This window comes from Syngnathus floridae, chromosome 6 (assembly GCF_059516105.1).
Source record: "Syngnathus floridae isolate MCC-2025c chromosome 6, RoL_Sflo_1.0, whole genome shotgun sequence".
Classification (NCBI taxonomy): Eukaryota; Metazoa; Chordata; class Actinopteri; order Syngnathiformes; family Syngnathidae; genus Syngnathus; species Syngnathus floridae.
Window position 1 is genome coordinate 14,438,460 of NC_142418.1, and position 24,792 is coordinate 14,463,251.

At 44.4% G+C, this 24,792-nt stretch overlaps 1 protein-coding gene across 10 annotated transcripts in view; it reads left to right on the forward strand.

Annotated features, from left to right (window-relative positions):
* The window catches only part of lingo1a (leucine rich repeat and Ig domain containing 1a), a 163,661-nt gene that overhangs the window by 133,464 nt on the left and 5,405 nt on the right, over window positions 1-24,792 (forward strand). The window contains exon 1 of one of the 10 annotated variants that reach the window (XM_088378030.1): window positions 12,385-12,664. The exons of the other annotated variants lie outside the window; for them this stretch is intronic. The gene's annotated coding sequence lies outside the window, so the exon portion shown is untranslated. Of the gene's footprint in view, window positions 1-12,384; window positions 12,665-24,792 lie in introns of those variants that run through there. 10 annotated transcript variants of the gene reach the window in all.

Genomic DNA, 24,792 nt, shown 5'->3' on the forward strand with positions numbered 1-24,792 from the left:
TGGCCCAGACATTTTTTTGTGCTATCACTTCGGCTCTTTTGTGTCAATGGCTTCAAAATGGCCAATTTCCTGCCTGCCGTGTGTGTTTTCACGATTTTATCATCCCCCGCCGTAGTTATTTAGTCGCACTTAGGCCCATCAGTCATCGGCGCCGTTTCGAGGGGAGGTCGACATGCAGTAAAACTGACGGACGGCCTTCCGCCTGACTGAAGACGTATGAGACGGGAACAAGACCGATTTTTTTTTCTTTCTTCATTCTTTTTTATGATATTTTGAGTACGGTCAAATGGTGCTATTAGAGGGCAGGAAAAAGACATGTTTGTGACAAAAGTAGAGATTTTAGAATGCATTCTCTCAAACTTTGAGACATTTTTTGTTTTGTTTTGTTCGGAAGACACAATTTGACTTGATGTGACGTGTTTATTGGCCGACTGGAATCCAGCCTGGCATGTTGCTGGCATGTTTTTTTAAATGGTTAGATGTGGCAGAGGGTCTCAGCTAGCTGGTTTGTGAAATTTAGTGTTGTGAATGATGTAGATGGCGGTGTTGGCATTTTATGGATTTGAAATCGGCGCAACCTTTCCGCAGGAGTTTAAAAAATTAGGAATCTCGACTCGTCACGATGAGGAAGACGTGTTGGAAGATTCACAAGTGCCTCTGTTCAATCTGTTTCATAAAAAGCTCATTCTCTCTGCTTTTTGGTCAGAAAGTCATATTTTGGGTCTACTGGTAATATTTTGGGTTTACTTTTCTTTTTTTTTCCTAGCGAGAGATCGGCTCTATTTTATGGGGAACTCGGCTTTGAAAACAACTGGCAGTCAACGAGTTAATATTTCATATTATTTATTATTTCCAACCTCTTACAGCATCAACACTTGATAGCTTAATTTTATCGATCCCAAAGGAGCACTTACGAAGCACTAATTGCATTTTCATTCTTAGCTGTATGCAAATGGGACTCCCTCCGTGTTGTTTGGGTGACTTCAATGCTCGCCCTTTTAAAAACAGCGAAGGAAGCGCGCTTGCTTGTGCACTGTGACCTCGGCTACAAATGCTTCATTGGTGGCCTCGCCTGTGGATGCAGATGGCTTCTCTTGTTGATGCCGGTGCCACGCAGTACGGCCGCTGTGCTTTTTATTTCTTGTGGTCGAGAGCAACAGGTTGCCAAGGTTGCATTTGATCCGAACCAAGACTTGCGAATTCGTTGGAGCAGCTGGTGTGCGGAAAAGCCAATGAAAGCATTACAAGTACGCTTCAGTGATTAGGAGATCTTGCAAAGCTTTTTCACGCCCTGCACTAATGTTCTGATGCTGAGCCGCTAGACCACACGGAATGCTGTTTTTTGGGTGTATGTGTGTGTGTGTGTGTTGTTGTTGACTCGTTTCTTTTGCAGATTGTTGAGCTCAGACTTTTTGTTAATCACGCACAAGCTCAACTTTAAATGTCGGTGACTGAATTTGTCAAACTCGAAACACCCACCCAATGTTCCAATATTTTTGCTCATCTGAAAAACGGAAGGTGCTTTGTCGCGTGTTGTTTGAAACGGCTGCTTGTAAATACCATGAAATATTCAGAATGCAGTTTTTGTCGTACTCGTATTCAGAATACGACAAAAACAAAGGAATTAGGATGCCGTTCCAATACTTTTGCAACAGAAACTGAAATGCAACAGTCTACTGCCAATGACGTACAAGTTCGCTTTTCAACTGCTGACTGCAACAATCTTTAAATGAATATAGTTTAATATAATAATAGTAAATAATATAATTTATAGAAATCAATGACTAACAGATCCCTGTAGAGGGCGGCGTTGTATCTTTTTGGATTTTATTTTTCAGCACAGCTTTCGAGTCTCTTGCATACATGAGTCGGTGACATAATCTGAGTTTGACATCGCTGCCGTTTGTCCTTTGCAAAATTTAATTTTTACAAGGGTAAATTGCACTGTTTTGTGTACATTACAATTAAAAGCATGAAACAGATGTCCATAAATTTATGGGCAGATCAGTCGGCGAGTGTAGCTTGACTTTTGCGAGTCTTTTCTTCCAACAGAGCTTTGAGCTTGACCTAGTTTTTGGCAGGGAAAGAAAAACGATAAGACCCCCCCCTCCCCTCCCATTCCACAGCGCTGTCAATAGGCAAAGATTGTGCACTTCGCAACTCGCCTTGTTTTGCATTTCCGTAATAAAGCTGAGGGAGAAAAACAGGCGCCCATCTCTCGGAGCAAAATGTGTGTTTGCCGAAGATTTCTCCTAATCCGGGCTGCACCACTCCACACAAGAATCCAAGGTCAGCCTTCCAAAGGAATCGTTCTTCTATCGGATTTGCAGCTTCTTTGATTTGTGCTCCAAATCATTGTCCCCACAAAGTCACGTATCAAATTCAAAGACTCACTTTTGATAGCAACAAAAATCCTTATTATGCCAAACATACTGCAAATGTTTACTTCAGACGGCAACGGTTGCTGCGGTAATGGCTAACTACATATTCGATGCTATTTTGTGTCTAAAAATGAAAGGCATTCATACAATTAGTTGTCCGTGTGTGTGTGTGTGTGCCTCATTATTTTGAGTGATATTAAAATGTCTGACTGAATTAATCTCTCGGGTCTATGATATGTGTTTTAACAGCCCTTTAAATGGATATTCGCTGCTCATTCATCTTGTATCTGAAACGTCCTCACTCTGGGATCATATTCAGTTAAAATGAGAAGGGGGGAAAAAATACACAATGGTGTTCGCTAAATGAACGAGCAGTCACAAAAAGAAAGTCAGAACCGGGAGGATTGGAACTGCCGGAATTTGAGTAGAGCTATCAAATAGTTTTGCGTCTCGGGCCGTTTGTAGGATTTAGCTTGGCAGCAGATTTTGCGTGTGTCAGTGTATGTGTGTGTGTGAGTGGAAACTTCCTCTTGTAAAGGCTTAATCTGTTTTTGTGGTCTATAAAGTCAGCTTTTAAAGTGATTGCAAAGCATCAGCAACATGAAGGTCAGCGGCCTTCGGTCAAACCCGGCCCGGTAGCAGCTTAGTCAGAGAGACGGATTCCGCATCAAGTATTCGGCTCTTCGTCAAGAGATGGCTTGCAAAACGTGGAGAATGAGCCAAGGAACGGCAGGCAATATCGCAAGATGGCTACTTTGAATGTTTTATTTTTGTTCCATAGACCTCGACGTATAATAATAATATTATATTATTAACATAACAAATTTAATGCGCCGTTTTCAAAAAATGCATCAAAGCGAGCCAGTTCACCCCGTGCGCTCTCTTTTCGTGACTGCAACGAGAGCGTCCGTGCTTCTCGCCGTGCTAGCAAAACAGCGTGCTTGCGTGTTTATTGCATTTTCGTGTCCCGCCGCCGCGGCTGTCTGACAAATGCATTTCTTAGATGACTTTCATTTCAACGCTTGCTCCCCAAATTGCCTTTGGGCAGGCTGCATGTTGATCAGAATGTGTTTTTCATGTTACGTGAATGCTTTATGGAATAAGACTAACGAGCATAATTGAATGCCAATTTACAAACATCACCCCAATGTGGGTCACGCGGAGTTGCTTTTGACAAACACGCAGCACTCATTTGGGGGAAGTGCAAGTCGACGCTCATATTTGACTCAAGTCATTTATTCAATTTGTTAAGTCCTACTTGGTGCCACTAGAGGGGGGGGGGGGCACAAGGGCACTTTCCGCTACCCCCAGGAATTTGCTTGGACCCTGCCAGGTCCCAGGCTTTTCCAATTATTCCTGGAATTTTTTTCCACATCCTCCATAGGCAACATATTCATCAGCATTTTCTGGAGAATATTTTGGGTTTGTAATTTGTTGGTTTTTGGAGCCCCTGAGATATCCTTGCCACCCCCCCAAAGAAAGAAAATCCTAGCTCCGCATTACCTGGTGCTGTTCCCGCAATACTTGATGACAGCTTCCTAATACAGCTTTAAAGTGACGACTTTGAGTCATTCACACAGGATTGCTTTGACTTTTTCAGCAACTCCCAAATCCCATGATTATTGTTGCATAATTTCAGTACCCCAAATGAACCGCTGCTCACAAAGCACCGATCATTTAAATTATAGTCCAAACAAGTCGCTAGACCTGCTACCTGCTGGTGGGCGCGGGGATTCAAGTAGGAATAAAAAACAAAAGTTTAATAGGTGATTAATGGCGAAGGGAAATGTCAGACATTTCGCGGGATGAGTTACATTCACAATAAAATGGTGGCAGCTGCTCAAGGGTATGAATCGCCAGACCGGCTCAAATGAAGCTTCCATCGGCAGCTCTAATTGGCTAGTTGAAAACAAATGAGGAAAACAATCCCAGCTTTTTAATTAAAAAGGTTTTTGTTTGTGCGACCGGACCCTGACGGACTACTTGTTGTAAGCCTCTGTCTTACAGCAGCCTGCAAAATGAGCCAGTTGCCTGTTAATTGCTGGAATTGTGTACTTTTTTACAGCCAGTAACTCAGTAGTTTCAGTTCGAATGGTCGCAAAGAGCGAAATTTGCAGCCAGATTTTCCGCCCCTATTTTCTTCAGGTTATTGTGAAGTTGGGGCTGAATGGGATCATAATCACACAGCTTTATTTATTGATGTATTTATTTACTTATTTATTTATTGATTGATTCTCCTGCTATTTATTTACTTATTTTATATTTAATTTTATATTTTATTTATTCAGTTCTCAAGGGAAGCAACAACATTCCATTTGTACTGTTTGTTCCTGTTGACCCAGTAGACGTGTGTCAGCAAGAGGCTTGCTTTAATTCTGTCAATGAATTTCAATGTTGGCAAGTCGCAGTCAGCTACACATCTGCGAAATGAGGTGTCCCCGTGCTGGCTCGTTGGACGCGTTGGGCTGCAACGATACAAGCCACAAATATAAATAAATAAAAAAAGAGGCCATTAGATACAGCCAATAAATTGCAAAGCAGCAGTCGTCGCTGCTGCTATGCCCTTCCAGCAAGTTGATGCCAGGGAAGCTACTTGCAAAAAAGAAAATTAATACATTGCATTTGAGTTTTTCAAGGCTGCTTAATTGCACATGTAATGGTCGACTTCCATTATGCCTATTTTTTTTTATTCTCCCTTTTAAGCGTTCACTGGCTTTTTTCCATTTCCAAGGAAGGAAACGTCTTATTAGCAAAGACGCACATGAACGTTTTGCTTTTCACAAAAATACAATCGATTGCCAAGAAGTCATTTACCGCCTATTGAGGGGCGATTTGTTGCCAGTTGTTTCTGCGCTACGTGAAGGATGCTTTCCCGATACGTGCGCTGACGTGCGTCACAGCGGCGATGCCGGAGCCAAAAGGTGCCTTAATGATCTGGAGACGGGAGATCATTGAAAAGCGGCAAGCATCATCAATCATTGGCAAAATAGACGCATCAGTGGACAGCGCGGCAGGTGGTGCGTTCAGGGTCATTACGAGTTTTAATCATTAGCTTCTTTCTTTTCGGCAGCTTTATGGAAGTTCCTCACAATCATTGCGCCCACTTGGCACACAGTGGCTCGCTCGTCCAGCTCGCGAGAACGCTCTGCTAATTTCCATTTGGCACACTCTGGAAGAGGTGGGCAGGACTGGCGTGTCACATAATCAATCGCGCCTCGCAAATTAGAATGTCCGAGACGTTGCGCAACATAAATAAACCAAACAACTATAAATAATTCAGAGTCCCAAAAAAAAAATGTCTCGCATGCTCGCCTTACTTTAATAATCAAGTCAACTTTATTTATCGAGCATGTGCACAGCTGTGACAAAAGTGCCCGTATATAAAATCCAACATAATAGATATCGCAAAATTAAAAAACAAACCAGCTTGAATAATCTTTTCTCAAAAAAACAGACGTAGTTTGTCCGTTGCCGAGTAACAAGCATGCGCGTTGACAATCTAAAATAAATACCGTAGCTAAAATACGATGCTTTTATTTTTTTAATATGATTATATAGAGCACTCGGTCGCTGCTGCAGTTGTTTTTTTGAATGTGCTCAATGAATAAAGTGGAGTTAAGTATTTACAAATCCTGCCTGGCCGTGCTGATTTGAATTCAATGCGGCGACGCCCACCTTCCTTCCTTCTGCTTAAGCCGCGAGAAGGCAAATCAAATCACGAGCATCTCGTCTCATTCAGCAGCAGCGAAGCGATGAATCGCTACAATGGGGCGAATTCAGTCCGCGCAAAACGAGGCAATCTCATCTTGAATGGGCGACAAAGTCGAGTGTTGGTGTGCGAGCGCCGACGCGTAATTACACGTCCCTGAGCTTCGATAGTTTTTGCACAATGACAATTGAAAATCACACAACAGCAAAGTTCCAACGTTGATGAGATGGCGGAACGTACAAGTTTCAAAGCATTAACCCCGCCTGTGTTGTTGGTTTTTTTTTGTTGTTGTTTGGTGTATTTATTGATTTATTTTTGTTTTTTCAATTTGCCATATAGTGCATCGACACTTGTTTCGAGACGCGGGACAACAAAAAGCTACATTGAAGTGTCCAATATTTGTTGTCGCCATCGCTTCCAGAATTCGTGTGTGTGTGTTGGGACTGCGTTCCGACGTCCAAGCGTTTATGTGTTTGTCGTTTTGCCTCCGCAGGGTAGAAAAGGTTGAAGAGGTTAAATGGGTTTATTTGCTCTGCTGAGAATCTCCACGCTGCTGTGAAATTGTTCTTGCATCCGGGATGCATCTATCCTCGCCGACCGAGAAGGGAAAAACAAGAAAAAGAAATGTTAGTTTTCAAGTGTTCCCCCGCCGGTGACCTCCAAACTTGGGTCGGCGTCTGCTGCTTTTTGTTGTGCCGACGCGACGTGGTGTCGCTTGACTGACATTGCTTCCAATATAACATAAATGCCCCGGAAATCAAGCGAGGGGAGGCGAGACTGCTGTGGCTTTTGATTGGCTGATTGATAAACCCTGACACTGGATGATGTCATCAGAGAGAACAACAGGCTCGTAGAAGTACAGCTGGCCCGGTTCTTAGGTTTGTTTTTCGAATCCAAACTTAAACAAATTTAGGTTTTGTGGAAACTCTAAATTGTACGAGACTATGAATCTTGATTGTAGTTGATATTGGTATTGATCCCTGCTGCAAAATGGTTGGTTGTTTACAAACGATGTGGTCGTCGGCGACAGAGTTCACTTTCCAAGGACATAATCTTCACAAAAAAGCAAAACCAAAAGTCTGATCTGTTTAAATGTCACTTGTGGTGACGTTACATCAACAAATTTTGGAACTGGCTGTAGCGCCCACTTCATACTGTTAGCCGCCTATGCTAATGCGTGTTATGGACGTTTTGGGTAAAATAGTCTGCAAATTGTGCAACTCTTTTCCTCAGTTCCTTCTCCCGTAACGACAACGGCTGATCTGCAGCTTTAGGGCACCTGCCGAAAGATCCCATTTCATGTGTCTCTGGAGGACACGCTCTCGATAGATACAGGATCGACTCGAGCGAGCGAGGGGAGGCGAGGGGGGGAGTGAATGATGGAAACAAAATGACATTGATGAAATATTCCCCAGCGCGCGTGGCCACATTGTTCAGATGAGGCGTCACACGCGTGCTATTAAGCGCGAGCGGGATGTGCGCGAGGGTTAAACAGCTGCCCGGCTCGTCACTCACTCGCTGAGAAAACGAGGTGACGTTTCACCAAAAATTGATTTTTGATGCCCCGCCGACGTGCTAATGTGCAAAGAATGACAGACATTTTTGCACCATTGATGACAGTTTTTTCAGGTCGGGAAGATGGCGGGCCGATTTGGCACACTGCTGGCCTCATTCATTCATTTATTTTATTTATTTATTTATTTTTATTTCTTTCTTTAATACCGCAGTGTGAGTCAAATGGTCGGAGGGACCGTTTTTTATTTTATTTTTTTTTTAAAGATGCCGCTCTTGCAGATTGGCACCGTGGCTTTTCATGACTCAAGGCTTTCTGTGACAGTATTAAATGCACGACCTGCATTAGTCCCGCACGCCAGGCAAATAAAGCCCGAGGCATCAGGGGACGAGGGGAGCCTCGCATACTTATGCTTTTTTTGAAAATGTGTGACATCAACAAAATTGCATGAACTCTCACCATTGAGATTTTGTGAATCTTTTATGATTCATAATCATATTCCACTGCACTTTTTCAAGCTGATACCAGCGCAAGAATTCACTCTTTCCGTCCCGATACCTCTCGCATTTTAAATATATTTAATTGAATCATTTCGTTTTATGACAAGAAAATTATAAACAAAAATTCGACGCAATATCAATAAATCGAGCCTTATTGTTTCAAAGATCATTTGTGGAGGTGTACCTAAAAAAGCGGCCGACGGCCCAGCGTCCGATGGCCTTTTCTCGTAAGCCGCAGTTTAGCACAGTCGCGATTGCTCACTTTTCACCTAAGCCGAAGAGAAAACGAGATCAAATCTTCCCCGGCGTGCAATCGCTCTATCGTTCAGCACCGATTTGATTTTCCCGTCGTTCCCTCCAACCTCAAGTGATTGAATGTATTTGTCCATTTGGAATATTTCGGTGCGGAATGCTTTGTGACCTCGGGAGCACTCGGAATAACGACAACTGGTGAACGGCGCCGGGCGACGGCGCCTCCTCGTTGGAAAACCGGGACGGGATTCGATGCGGCGCCCGATTAAATGCGTGTGGAGAAGTGGCGACATTTTTTACAAGAGGCTCTGGTGTCAGCAAGCCATTGTCTGTGCCGGAAGATGACAGGCGAGGAGGCACGACGATGGATGAACCCCAAAAAAAAAAAATAATAATACTCAGGCTTGTTTCCAAGAAGGGTTATGAGAGCAGAGCTTTTCTCATCAGTGCTTTGTCTGGTCACCATGGTTTCAACTTCACTGTTGGAATGATCTTTGAGGTTGTAAATTTGGCATGAGTAATCCCATCAAGAGATTGATAGCACGTCTATTAAAACCCTCTCTTAGCTCGTATGTATAATTCAACCGTCCGTAATGAGCTTTCCGGCAATTTATTCACAACAACAATTTATTGATGACGCAAACGGCTAGCAAGTAAGATTTGCGTCGTTGGTTTGAGGGTTGGACTTTGCCGAGAAGTCGTAAGATAAACGGCGAGACTGATAGTTGATGTCAAGATTGACTGTCGATTGGGGAAAAAAAAAAACTTTGACTCTGACTCTCGCTCTGACTCTGACTCTCGCCCGGTCCCCGAAGATTGACTGACTGTCGGTTGCTATGGCGACAAACGGGCTGCTTCTGCTCTTGAGGTGTGAGATTTTACCTTAGCACTTTGTAAACATGCTCTTCATCACTTGAGCAGACAAATATTTCTCAGAGATTCCTCCGTCTGGCATTTGCCTTTTTTTTTTTTTTTTCTCGTTGATTTACAAGCTCAAATTTGAGACACGAAGGCTGTATGGTGGCCATCAACTCTAAGAGCCAAATGTTTTAAGCTGACGTGCCGTGACTCGTCGCCTGTCGACACGATTCAAGCGAGTGACGCTTGTTAGCGTTTGATCGACCAGCTCCAGCGTAAGAACGTCTGGCTAGCGCCTCGATTTGCAAATGACCCAAGATGGCAGGACGGTCGTTCTCTGATAACAATGGCCGCTTTATCGCCTGTGTGTGTGTGTAAGTGAGTGACAGCCTTCAGGCTGTGGACGCAGGCGGATGAAGGGCGAAGGTGCGTGCCAGCGCCGAGGAACACAGCCGAGCCGAGCAAATGAATTATTGATGCTTTGAAAAGCCGTGGAGGCACTCTCCTTTGTTACCTCGCTTTCTTCGCCGCGCCAGAACTCGGCCCGCTCATCAAATGCATCCTCACGGAGATGATTGTCACCCTTTTGGTTCTCTTCTTTACGTTCGGCAAACACAGAAGGAGGAGGAGGAAGGACTGCAATAGCCCACAGCAGAAAATAAAAAGCAAATTCAAGCCCAATGTTGGATTTCTTGGATTTTTAAATATTTTTTTAATAATTACAGCAGTACCTTGATCTATTTGTGTAGAGGGGCTGTCATTATTATTATGATTATTTAAAAAAAAAATTAAACTGAAGGTTTGGTTTTTAACTAGAGATCAGTGAGAACCGATACCAGGTGCCGATACCTGTCTTATTTCAAGCTAGCGGAACTACAGTTTATATTTTTTTTTCTCAAATTGTTTTCAATTTTTTATATATTTCTGTATACACTATTTCCTGGCAATAGTCTGACTTTTTCCTCGTGCTTAACACTTTTTTTAAAAAAAAAGTTGACAAGCTAGTGGAACTAGCGTTTCTATTTTATTTGTATTTGTTTTCTATTCCTATATATACTATTCGCATATAAGAATGCTTTCCCGTCAATAGTCCGACGTTTTCCTTCTTTTTTAAAAAAGTTGACTTGATTCTCGTGCAACTATTTCCTGGCTCGATCCTCCATCGACTTTTTAGTCAAGTATAACTGCAAACTTACCTTTGAGCATCAACATCTGCTCAGCTGAGGTCTGCCTAGTGATCTGGAAAGAAGCTCATCCTCCCTAGAGGAATTGTTTCACACACACCAGAAGAGGACGGAAAGAGTCCTAAAGTGAAAGGGAACACGCAGTGAACTCCGGCAAGAGTCTCTTGGCCATGCGTGAACTGATGCTGATGACATTTACATGTAGCTGTGACGCCTGAATGACTCCGGTCGCTCCGAGGGTCCGCGGCGAAACGGGCGGGCGGGCGGAAAACGCTTGCGGAGACGTTGCAGTTTAACACTGCAAGACAAACACTTTAGTGGTATTATTGTGCCGTGTGAGGGAGAGACCAGATGACATATGGACCAGTCTGTTGTTGTTGTCGTCCCCCCAGCCCCTAGGCGTGAAGATGACTCTTGGTAAAATGTGAAGTTGCTGGAAACCTTTCAAAGCTGTTTTACAAATGTCATCAAGTTGTCATCTCACGCTGATAAAAGCTAAGCGATAGATGGGTAGGAAAAGAAATGATTGGAGATATTGCCACAACTGCTTTTTCCTGGATGTCTTGACCATATTTGGCCAAAAGCTAATTTGTCCATCATGGAAACCTAAACCAAAATAATCATTTGAGAATAATAAAATGTGGCAAAAATATTCAAAATCGGTACTAACGTGAATTTATTTTGTTACTGATCGGTGGCTTAGTTGAGGCCCAATCTGTTTGCCCAATCTGTTTACCCAATCTGTTTACCCAATTTTTTACCCAATCTGTTTACCCAATCTACTTTATTAGACTAAGAAAGTTATTTTTGATCATGACTCCTTAGCACTCCTCCAACAAAGTCCAACTGGAGACTGTGACACGTTATAATTAGCGAACGCTTTCATCTCGTCTCCAAATATCTAACTGACTATTCTTGTTACTCTCAAAGGGAAAAACGCCTTTGACTTGTAACACACTTTCCGCCTGTAATGAGGACTGAATTTCTCACGTTTCCTATTGAACTCGCACCGACCGGTTCAAACCCTGGCTGGATCCTCTTCCGACTAATCATTCCAAAATGGGCCCGCGGAAGCCCGAGCGGAGGCTTTGCCAGTGTTAACGAAGAGCCGAGGAACGGCTCCAATTTGCTGTCCTCCCACCAACCTCTGCTAATCCCGCCACGGCGTGATTACAAACCCGTCAGAAAGCATCGACTCCGAGGTAGCAAAGTGGAAGCGATTGATCCGACACTCCAGCGAGGTGCGTCGGAAACGAGTCGGAAAGAGCTCCCGGACGGGAAACGGTAGACGGCAAGGTACAAAGGAAGGAATGTGCTAGCCAGGGTAGGGAGAGTAAATAGAAAAAGTCTACACACCCCCATTCAAATGCCAAAGATAAATCATTGAAAAACATTTCCCATCATTCATGTTAATTAACATTCAGATAAATAAAGGAAATAATGAGGTTGCACACGACCTCTTATAATTGTGGATGTACAAACTTAACCAGACAGAACAGCGCACGAAGCAATTTGAAAAATATTTTATTTATTTATGTATTTATTTATTTATTTCCTTTTGCCGTTTCAACTTTCCTTCAGTGACACACGTGTGTCAAACTGAGCGCGCGCTGGAAGCATCAGACGGGCACGAACGGAAGCCCACAGTACCACCAGGCTGTCGCTAATGGAACTACACCCTCATCTTTGCCTCGTACTTTAATCTGATTCCATTGCTTTATTTGCTCTTCGGGGTGACAGTGAGGGACACGCGCGTGCGTGATTTGAATGGTGTGGGTTGATTTTAGTGCGGAAAAAAAAAGGTTCATTCGTTCAAAAAAAACGTGGAATGAAAACCAAAAAAACTGTGTGAGGCTTTTGTACAACTGTGTGTATGTGCCACGCGTGGGAGTGGATCCTCCCTCCCTCCCTTCCTTCCTTCCTTTCCCTCCTCCCTCCCTCCCGTCCTTCCATCCATCCCACCTCGCATTTGCATTTCTCCTCATTGCGGGACGGAGCGTTGGGCGCGCGCACGCACAGTCTGGGAGTCGTGCAAAACGGATGTTCGCTGTCCCCTCCTTGGTTTAGTCTCTTTTTTTTTGTTTTTATCGCTACGGGAGAGAACATTGCCCTCGCCCCCCCCTTCCCTCCTTCCTCCCACGCATGAAGGTGTTGCACTTGAGGTAGTGGTGGCGTGCGTTCCTCTGTGGGGCTCGCTCGGACTTGCTGTCGCGCGAATGGAAATGCGAAAGGATGCTCGACAGCAGCGGCGCTGAGGACCACAGCAGGTGAGTTCTTCCACGCGCGCCCTTGAATGACAGATCAGGCTCCGGCGACTTTTATCTTAGACAAAAATAGAGTAATCAAAAAGACTTGCGTCAATCTTGGTTGAAGGCGCGTCAGTCTTGGTTGAAGGCGCGTCTTTGGCAGGTAATCTGATCAGATGATCATCAGCAAGCATGTAAGTGTGTCCAAGTGTGTGCGAGCGCGTGTGTGTGTGCAGAAGGGATTTAGCCATTAATCACGTTGTAATTGTCCCGTGAATGTGATTGCAGCACCTTTATGGAGGCTCCATATTAATCTTCGCCACTGCGATAACATTGGCAGCCTCATCTGCAAAGATGGCTTATCTGTTCAATGGGCTGCAGCCTGCATTTGATGAACCCCTGCCAACCCCCCCCAACACCCCCCCCCCCCCCCCCCCCTCCTGCCTAACAATTGGGATATCACATTGTCAGCTACAAGACGGTGAAACTTGGTCTCTTGGCTGCATGACAAGTTAACCCCCACCCGACCCGCCATCAGCATCCCACCTCGCCCAGCCCTTGCATGTGTCTTTGCGATGCTGCCCGTCTTTGAGAACAACAGCCCGAGTATCACAAGACTGTGTAATGCTGCTCCTGCGGACATTCATAAAGTGCTGTTAGGTTATAAATAGCCTCAGGGAGGGAGAGGAGGGCAAAGCCATGATAGGCAGCACACAAAGAGGTGTGATGTCCAATATGCCCCCCACCAACTAAAATAGATAAATAAATGTGCCCAAAATGTCGCCGTTTGAGGAGGCATCAGGCAAGAAAGGGTGTGGCATCATTTGCATTGACGCAAAATGTATGATGCTGTCTTTGATGTAAAAATTTTTTTTAAAAACGTCAGCACCAGCTTCAGTGCCAAAAGGCTTCCAGGAGTGTAAAAACAAAGTCGGAAGGGAACTTTTTCGATTTCAGACTACAAGCTAAACATATGAAGAAAAGCATTAAACCATTGTTTTCCATTGTCAATATTTTTTGCGATTGTAAGACAAGACAACAAAAAAGGCATTCCCGCTGGCTAAGAATGCTAATGCTAAAAACAATGCTAATAAAGACGCCAACATGCTCCTCAGAACCGTACGTGTAGATTTGTGGCGGGAAATCTGACGAAAGCCAGACAGGCGTGTCACAAGTATCTTTGTAACTTATTTATTTATGCAATTTTTCACTCAGTTGACAAGAAGCTATTAAGGTTTACAAATTAGCGGTTGATGCTAAGGTTAGCGGCTTGTGACTTTTGGTGAAAGCGATATTGTTGGGCCCAGGGGCGTGTGGTGACCATTGGGAATTTTGGATGTCTATTTTTAGCTTTTAATGGAGTCATACTATATTGAAGAGACCTTCTTATTTCTCCGCCCACCTCTGGCTAGACGACCCTCGAGAAGTGGCTTTGGCCGCGGCCGGCTTAAAGGTTGCGGATCAATGCCTTGGCTGCTTTTAGACGCCTGATCGGCTTTGTAGTCCGCAGGCCCTCGGCACGCATGACACAAATGCGCGGATGGTGACCTTGGCAGCCGTTCATCAATAAGTTTGACCTCACTGATCCTGCAGGAAGAAGGAGGAATCAAACAATCCTCATCCTCGGCCCCTCACGTGTCGTCGACACCATCCTCTTATCGAGTCGCCACCTGCTGATCGGCGCTTCCGATACGGAGGTGCCATGGTTTCCTCTCGCCTTACTGACCCGGACGGCTTTTGACGTTAGTGCGAGGTGACAGATCTCGGGCTTGCCCCGCAGTGACACAGTCAAGTGGCAAGCGGTATTAGCGGACCTGCGCCGCTCCTGGAGATGCGGGCGTTATGGCGGGTGTAAACCTGACACCTGCTTTATCGACGAGGTGTTGATTAGCTCCCAGTTGACGTTGGCGTGGCGATTGTCATGTTTATTGTTCTGATACAACTGGCTGGCGTTGAGATGATGACGGCTGGATGCATGAAGCTGCGGCGAGGACTGAATCATCTTCTGAGCTGTGGCTGCATAGTACTACACAGATAGAAAAAAACAAAAATTATGAGCGGCATATTTTCTTCCTTTTCTTCATTTTAACTCATTCACTCCATTTCTTCATTTTAGCTCATTCACTACCATTGACAGCTATAGACGTCACTCATATATTTTAACTGTGCTGGCAGTGAAGGAGTTAATTTCTGGTGCCACTAAGTGTGTATCAAGTGATTCAAAAGAAATCATGGGCTAAAAGACTTAAAGCACCACTTTGGGCACTACCATACCCGTGCTCTTGACATAAGAACCTGCAAACTGATTTCGGTTATTGTCATGAAAACCTTTGGAAAAAGTCTCAATGAGCTCTTAAAGTCATCTCTTGTTGTGGACTGGGGCTTTGGGTGGTTGCAGCTGATTCAGAGTGCCTCGTTGTTCCGGCACGGACAAGCCGTTCTTAATGTTTGGCTAGCATTCTCTTCTCGCGTCTTCTTACGAGAAACAAAGGTGTCTTCTCTTTCTAGCGTTAAGTCCCCTGGCAGCGTCACAGCTTTGCGCTTTATCGCTTACGGTGACCAATCAAGGAGTTGACGCTCGTCGCCTGAGCTGCTAAATAGCCGGCGAGTCCACGCCGATATTGAGCGCCGCCTTCAACCTGGCGTGCAATCGCACTTTTGCCCCCGACTTCACCTCCGTCAGCGCCGAAAGCGGAAGCGAACATTTCCCTCTCAAATCCCGTCGTGTCGCAAGCATTAACATAATTATTGTATACGCTAATCCAAAGCTGACATTTTGAATTATTAATTTATATTGCAGGTTCATGTGGCGGGGACATTGTTTTTTTGTTTTTTTTTTCCCAGATATTCTCTTTGTTTTGCTACTGTAGCATTTGTGTTTTGCTGCAAGTTCAAGGGTTCATATTGATTGAAGCAGCTCATAAAAAACAATCGAGATTCATTTATTCACATTCAGCGCGCTCTCCCACGAGCTCATCCGCTTGAAGCTTAAAAAAAAAACGTTCGGGAGCAGCAGTGTTTTGCAAATTTTTTTAATTTATTTATCTCTATATCTATCTCTGTTTATTATTTTGAATTATTTGTTTATTTAAATCATTTAATATTTATTTTATAATATATAATGTTTGATTTGATTGTCCTTGTTCCTTGAGGACATTTAGTTTTGAAATGCGCTCAGTTTATTGTTGCTCCATCAAGTTAACAGGCGGACCGAAGCAATCATGCGCCAATCCTTGATGGAGATTATAAATAACCGCGTCCCACCGTGACCCGCTTTTACTCAAAGTAGCTGAGAGGAGCGCAAACACCGGCACAATAATAATCATCGTCTGCTTGTTTTTAGCCTTGTTGGAGACACGGCTGAGGTTCGCTAAAGGTCGTCAAATGGCATCGATCAGGCTCGGTTTGGATTTTCTTCTCTGTCAAATGTTCCATTTGAACGCGGCGTCCTCCGCTGTGCCGTGATTCATCGGGGCTTCGTGCAAACGCCGCCATAAATCAGTTGGGCTCCGCCTCATTAAAATAAAAACCAGCCAGTGATTGTGCAAAGGGTGCAAAGGTCAAGGGTTGGAGAGGTTTTTTTTTTCTAACAGTAGGCGTCTTCATCAAGCGCCCGAAGGGGGTAATTGTATGGAGAACATTGGGAAGAATCGATGGCTGTTACCGGGCAGATTTCAACACTGACAATGCTTTCAAGACAGACAAATTTCACCGCACCCAGTTGTGTGTGTGACAATCATTGGGACTTTAACTTTAAGTAACGGTGGTTGTGCCTGTATGAGTGTGTGATGTGATATCAGACATAGTTAGCCAAAGCAAAGAATGGAAACTGCCATAACGGGCTAGCACTCAGTCAGGCGTCCATTCTTTATCCTCTGCGAAGAATGACCCGTCCCTAATGAAGTGTCCCGCGAGCGTCCACCCACACAAAGCTCCTCTCGAGTCCCGCCTGGGTGTAAAATGGCCGCTCCGTTTCCCAACGGAGGCTCTACAAACCCACTCGGAGCGTGGAGAGCTCATTTGGAGTGGCAGCCCTGAACGGCGGCTCGCAACCCAAGCGCTCATTACCGGAATATCACTCGTGGCCGTCGAAGCGTGGCGCCGCCCAACTGGAAGCCGCCGATGTGCTCGGTACGATGGAAGGGATGTTTGCGGTGGAGCAGATGTGACAAGCATATTGTCATTTGCCAGCGCAGCGCTAATCATACCCTGCTGATAAACAACCAGCGTAGCGTGTACAACGCACAAAGAGTGAGTCGTCGCATTTTGCGCAACACTGAGTCAAATTCATAATAACCGAGGACCCACGTGATGAATTCGAGCTATTAGGCCTGCGTCTGTGGACTGTAATGTGGCTCAACACAATAGAAGAGATTTCTGCCCGCTTTTGATTGACACCACAGCGAGGTAATCATGTTTTGATGCTTGTTTGTTGGCTATACAAGTGCGCCGCAGCAGACTGGGAGCTGTTTTGAATCTTTCCACCCTGTCACGGAACGAAAATATGACGCGGTGGAGTCGTTGTATGCCCGCCGTTGCAAATGTGCTTGGAGCCCATTACGTGTTCCCTTCATAAGATCACTCTTGTTGTTTTTTTTCCCCTTCATTATGTAATTCGAGACAACAGAGGCTTTGCTTTCCGTTAAACGGGGAGCATTTAGCGCCCAAAAAGCTTCAAATATGCAGCTAACATCCCTGCGAGTAGCTAGTGGACAAAGGAAAGAATAAATAAATTTTAAAAAAGACAGAAAATAGACTGTGGGTTGAAGAGAGAGAAATTGCAGGAAGAGGAAACGGGAGGTCAGATTTCAAGTTATCGACCAGACGGGATGGCATGCAGAGATGTTTGCTTGCTTGCTTGGCATCAAGGCGCTGAAAAGGAAGAAAATACAACAGGGCTGGTAAAAACAGAACACACACACACACCAAAAAAAAAAAAAAAAAAAATGAAGGTCTTGTTTCTATTTTCCACCAATACATATTTTTTAAATTAAGGAGCTATTCAAAGTGTGGCTGCCAGTTGGCCATCTCTATTTATTTATTCTTTCTTTGTTTCTTTCTTTCTTTCGCTCGTTCGTTCGTCCATTTATTCATTCATTCATGTTTGCCAATATTTTTCCTTTTACTGCAAATCAGTATAGGCTCCAAATATCAGCCCTGAAAAAAAAAAAACGTATCGCTCCATCTGTAAAATAAACTACATGAAAGAGCCAAAGATAAAGCGGGGATCTTTTAGCTGGGGCACTGCCCCACTTTCCCCTGGCCTCCTGATAAAACCGATAATCATCTAGCTTGTCAGGTGAGAAGCCTTCCTTTGATTTTTTTTGGGGGGGGGTTTCCATCTTTCAAGATCGTTCAAATTTAGCGCTCCCGCTGCTTCTTTGCGTTCCCCGCAGTCGAGGCGGAAGATCGAGCCGAGCCGAGGCGTCCCCGCCGCCGAGATAGAGATACTTAATCCATGTCCTCGGAGAGATCGCCCCGCAAGATGAAGCCGTAATTAGTCAGATAAAACCCAACATAATGACACCATTGATACAGGTCGGGGAAACGAGGACTGAGAGAGAAAAAAAAAAGAGAGAAAACCATTCGAAGGCCAATAAATTAGCATGCGCAGCAAAGTAGCCGCGGTGGACGTCTCAAAAGGGCAACGCACAATGCTTCTCTCATATCCACCTGCTCTCAAATAAAAAATAAAAATAAACGCTGACCTTCATACAATCAAAGATTATAAGGAGGAAAACAACAACAGTTTTCAGCGCGCTTACGCTAAGGGTCTCACGGGAGCTGGAAGCAATTAAAGGCAAAATTACTCGTCTAAGCTGTCCTTGCATCCGTTCACTCGCTAGCTCGCTATCTCGGGCTCCCAGTAGTCCAGGTCGTAAAGATAGAAGAGGAGAAGCTTCGAATCGGAGCGGGCCGACTAATCCGAAAACGACTAAAGGGAGCCCAATCTGGCGTTTGGACAAAAGAAGACGGAGGTATTTCACACGCCACGAGTGGATCGCTGACAAGGTCACCCCGCGAGCGCTTAAAGACGCCGCAAATCCCTCGTCGATGCAAGTTGGAGAAGACTCCTCTCGGCTTGGGAGGGATTTCACAGAAGCGGCAAAGAACTCTCATTAGAGTCCGATAAAGGTAGCGGGCCGGGGATCCTGCGGTAATGAGAGCCACCTTGTCTTTGCTTGTCGTGCGGCCGCAAAAGAAACACGTGTGCTGACAGGCTGGCCGATAGTGGTGCTAGTGGTGGACATGCGTTTTTTTTTGTTTTTTTTTTTTCTCGAGTCCTTCTTTGTGGTCTTGTCATGCGAGTCGTGCGGCAGCAAGACTCGCGTGGCATTTACAACCATATTCCAAAGGCTTCCGTTCATTTTTTCTATAGCGGTTCTCCTAATTAGGGTCTTAGGTGAAGCGGATACGACAATTTTCCGGGTGACTTTGGGCCCGAATTGGCGCCATAGTCTGACTGCTTCACCTTCACACGTTTGGACAACTTTGGCTAGGCGAGCCAAGGCAGCTTTATTGCTAGGTCGCATTTGTGAGCCAAGATAACTCAATGCGCTTCACAAAAGCGTCCTTAGCATTAGCTTGTTAGCCCACAAAATTGTTAGCTTCACAAAAGCGCAACACGTAAAAGCATTACAAACGGTTCAAGACAGGCAAAGCAGAAAGAACAAAAGTAGCTTATCAAAATTAGGAAAAATATATTATCTGACCTACCGCTACTTATTTGGCCAATAGAAAATAACGGAAATGATTCATATTATGTTCACCAATTCAACATTTTCAATAGCATTAGCTTGTTAGCCCAGAAAAGCGCCTTTTTCACCATAGCAACAAGTTTAAAGGTTGATCATTTTGTGCCTGCATAAGTCACGCCTTTCAGTTATTGGTTGTTTTTCTTCGGACGCTGCACTTTCTTGGATATCAAATCGTTGATGCCAAACAGGGCTCCAAATGTACATACATCCACGAATGCAACAATAATCAAACATCATGCTGCAAAATCTGACGGAGCATCCCAGGTAAATGGAGTCTTTGCAATTTTCTCCAATTTCCCGCATCATCCCGCCAACGAGGCTGGCGCCAAATGTGAGGGAACGCCGAGCGCTTGAATTATTTATTTTCCCATTTGCATATGTAGCCTAGTTTGAGGGAGGCAGACGACTCCGGAGGATCTTAATGCGCCATACGGCCGCTCGGCCGGCCTGGGCGATTTACTGAGCCCATTACCTCGCATCAGGAGCAATCACTCCACGTGCAATGAAAGCGATACCATATGCCGCACGCACTCCTGCGATATTATTTGCCGGGATTGGCCGGGTTACATCGCCTCTCATCGGGCCCACCTGATCCCACCCCTAGCCCGTCGATAACTACCACCATCGCCAGGGAAAATCTGGCAGGTTCCAAAAGTACTTTGCACTTGTGCGGCAGGCCCTCCCTCGTGGGCCAAGGTCAAACACCATTTCATTTTCTCGCCTTTGATGGCCAGCCCCACTCCTTTTATCACACCCCCACCCAACGTTGTCACCTCCGTCACACCACTCCAGCCACGCAAACGCCCCACCACAACCACCACTTTTAAAAGTTTGAGAGGGTCCAGGTGGCTGCGCAGAGGTCATGAATAAGCGATCACTCAACTTCCACCTTGTCACGCTCGTAAAGTCTGAGCTACGCCGCGTAGCTCATGACTCATAGCCACCGGCTCATTTTCTGACTTGGCAAAAGTAAAAGAGCTCAAGAAATAAACAAACCCCATTTCTTCAATTAGCTAGCTAGCTAGCTATCTAATTGACTTATAGATAGATAGATAGATAGATAGATAGATAGATAGATAGATAGATAGATAGATAGATAGATAGATAGATAGATAATTGAAGAAATGGGGTTTGTTTATTTCTCCTAAGTGCTCAAGAAATAAACAAACCCCATTTCTTCAATTAGCTAGCTAGCTATCTAATTGACTTATAGATAGATAGATAGATAGATAGATAGATAGATAGATAGATAGATAGATAGATAGATAGATAGATAGATAGATAGATAGATAGATAGATAGATAGTCTTCCTTACATTTCATTCCCAAACCTCTTCTGCTCTCATGATCACGACGCTCGAGTCATATTTGCATTTTGGCGTCATTAGCGCTCGGGGCAACGCTCACGAAAGCGGGTGACCCGCCGCTTAAACAAACCCGTCCAAATTCTTTTGCCACTGCGAGTGGTAGAAAAGGCATTTTGTTGTGTCATTGCACGGGAACGCAATCTATCAGAGCGCTTCGGCGGGGCTTATGTGCTCTTCTTAAACGTCCCCCGGCGCTTAGGAAACTGCTTTTGTTCATGAGCCCGTTCTCATCCACCGAGATAAATTGTCAAGCAGCAAATTGAAATGACTTTGCTATGGCACTTTGATACAACGCTCCGCCGTTCAGGGTCATGCATCAAGATGTGTTTGGGAGGAAATACTCTTTTTTTTTTAATAATATTTTCTTGATGTGTTTTTTTTTTTTTGTCATAGCCCAAAGTCGAAACGATTTTTCCTCGCTGTGTGTGGAGGTGTGGTCACGCAGGCGCTTATTTTAAATCCTGAAATTCTTTGCAGGTTCAACTTCATAGGTGTCCTCAAAGGAAAGTATATGAAAGAATGTTGTTTTTTGTTTGTTTTTTTAGTTCAAAAGCAAAAGAGGCTGGTTCAAGGTGGAGGACAAAAAAGTTGCTGGCTCGTTTTGATGGATGGCGAAATGGCAGCCGTCGCAAGCACGCAATGGGCGAGCTGCCTCGGGAGACGGATAGCTTGATTGTTCCTTTAATTGGTTCGATGCCGTCGCATTCCTGCTTGAATAGGAACCACGTCGCATCATTGAACACGCTTGGCTGTCTTTGATGGGAGATTTAAGATGTCGGAATGAAAACAAATCATGCGCCAGCGCTGGAGAGTGCCTTCCTTCTATTACAGCTCGATACTTCCAACCCGATAAAATATTCGGCACACACGCCGGTGTTGTCATACCTGGGTGGGCCACCGGTAAAGACTTCCGGCTGTTTCTTTATCGGAAAGTTTCCCTGTGTGGGACTAAGAAAGGAACGTCAATCAAATTCAAGCAGGTTTTTTTTTTGCCACTCCCGGTTGATGTCTACTGTCAAAAAAATATATAAAAACAAAGTTTATTTCGAACAACCACATACTGTATCTTAAGACTTCAGTCTGCTAGCTTAATGCTAACGCTAAGTTACAGCTAAATTAAAATGCCCTCCATTTTTAATTAAGTTATTTCTTACTAATAAAATTAAGACTTCTAAAAAAAAAAAATTTGCCTAATTTACTGATTCATTTTTAACAGTCGTGGTTTTGCAATAACGACAGTTGATTCTCTTATTTATTTCTTAATCCAAATTACATTTTTAATATTATTTTTATTACATATATATAGTTTTTATATTATTTTTTTCACATAAATTATTCCTTTACTGTTAACAAAAAGTCATAAATAGTAGTCAAATTAAGGCAATATTATTCCCATATTTAAATGAGACACATTTATTATATCCTCCATTAAAAAAGCATTACTTAGCGTTACTATTTGCACTCGACATGTGAGTGAAACCTCGTTGCGACGTGGAGGTAAGCATGTGATTACTCTCGCCTGTCTGCGCGCCCTCTGGCTTCCTCCCACTGACCTAATACATGCAGATTAAGTTAATTGGATCTTGTAAGCGGCCAGGAGGTGTGAATGGTTATCTGTCTCCTTCCATGAGCCACGTTAGCGAGCCAGTCCGGCCTCTTGCTTCGTATTGTCACCCAGCAATGTTTATACGAGTGTGCCTTCGGAACACAAATGGTTTAAAAAAAAAAAAAAGTGGCATCATAAAAGCTGTGTCGGGGCTCTGCTGTGTCTTCTTTATAGGTGCCCATATAATAAGGAAGAATCACATCGATTTAAAATTAGAGCAAGCACACGAGATAAGCGCTTACCTCATTTTGCTCTTTTCTGCCACATTGGCACTTTCCGTCACCTCTCCGAGAACTCATTTGCAGCTCATTTTCCAAGGCCTCCTCGCTCACGCAAAAGGACTTTTTTTTTTTTTTCTTGCCAGACTCTCACGTCAGTCACAATTAAAATCAAGATATGCCACGGCCGTCCGGTTCTGTCACCATCAGCCTTAGTAGCGGCTACGAAATCTCAATTATTTGTGACTCTAAGAAGCCATGTTTGCATGTTAGCCGCCTTTCACTGAAGCGCCACTTTAGCCGCAGTCACAGCTGTAAACGCACCAGCCTGAAGACGTGTGCTCTCGGGAAACTTGATGAAATATTCTGGCTCGGCATAAAAACACTATAAGGACGATAAAGCGTACTTAAAATACGTTGATAGGGACCAGAAAACATTCGGCGCGAGCTAGCAAGCTAACAAGTGGCTAACAAGCGGCTAGCAAGCTAACAAGCGGCTAACAAGCGGCTAGCTTAGCCATTGTTAAATAAGTTTTGGTATCACATTTAAAATGTTTTTGTAATTTTGGGGAAATTTGCCAAGAATGACTCAGTTGACTTAAAGGATCTTCATCAGGATTTGTAATTTGTAATTCTCAAACTTTAAATAATTTGATGTGTGTCTTAATTATTTATGTGGTATGAAGTGGTTTTGATTTTGTGCAGTGTTTTCGTTCAAAAGGAGGTGACGGGGACTGGGCATTAGCGAGCGCAGCACCTGCACAAGAGGTCAAGCCCCTCGTGAGGTGAAGTTCAGGTCGACTGGCACGGCGGCCGTCGGTGTTTTCAGGACAACAGCTGGCCGCTGTTGGAATTCTGCACCTTGTTGCAGCGACCGGCTTCTTGGCCAGGATTAACGCTCTGGCGTCCATCTGTCGGGCATCGGCTTACATTTAAGCCCTGCCATTTCACAGGCCCGCCTGCGGTCAGCCACCCCGCCAGGCAACCAGCTTTAGCCTCCCAATGATACGAGGGTCAACTTTTGTATCCTCTTGAAATTCAGCAGGGCGAGCAATATTGACGTGAGCTCTCTCGGGTGACGATAGACACAATCTCCTTTTTACCGGGCATCAAAAGATTCTCAATATGATTGCCAGTGTCATTGATTTTGATCCAACATGATGCGGTGACTTATTCTCAGATCCCGATTTGTTTGCTTATTTAGTCACTCCACATTGTTTTCTGTGTGCCCTGTGATTGACTAGCGACCAATCCCGGGTGTCGTCCACCATTTGCCCCGAGTCAACTTGGATCGGCTCCAGTTTCCCGCCGCGCCAGACTAGAATAAGATCCATAGCCTATGTATAGATGCCGTAGCTAATACAACGTCCCATGAGCGTATACGCTATTGGTGTAAGGTGTCGAAATAAATCAAGTAAATACAGGTGAGTCCATTCAAGCATAGCCTTGCAGCTGACTAAGCGCTTTGGCAAAGAATGAGCTTGGGAGGCTTTTAACGCTTTGTCCCGCAACACGTAGTGTCAGCATCACAGCGGGGGGGATTTTCCCAGAAGCTTACAGGTATTTACAATGGCGGTGAGCGGTGCTCTGGACTAATGTGTTGTGTCAGGTAGACCAAAGCTGAAGCCTCCGCTCAAGTCTTTGACCAGCCCACACAAGCATTTTAATTACGCGGGGCAATTACTTTGGAAAGTCCAAAAGCCAAGGAGTGAAATCTCTTTGACGTCAGGTTATATATATTTATTAATACCGAATATCGCTTAGGAAGAAGACGGATGGAAGAGTAATGAGTTTTTGAGCAACTCATTTTTGTATTTGTTTTTGCTGAACTGGTCGCCAGCCAATTACAGGGCAGCCACATAGATCGACGAATATTCACTTCCTGAATCGGAAATGTAGAAATAAAAAAATACAGATTCAATAAATCTGCTGGGAAGACAAACACTCCAGTCATCTTAAATACGTAAGATGCAGTAGCTTTTTCACGAACCATAATTGTCCAACTAATTAATCTTTGCTAATCAGTGTTGTGATTTGAAGCAGTCTTGGACCAGTGAGCCTTGGCTTGTTTGAGTACTGTTGGCTCACCGTTCCTCAACCGTATCCTTTCCTTTGAGAGCGCCTCCGCCCCGCCCCCCCTCCTCTCACTTCACCTTAATTAATGGTATCCTCACGGAGCGTCGATTGGAATAAAGAAGTTC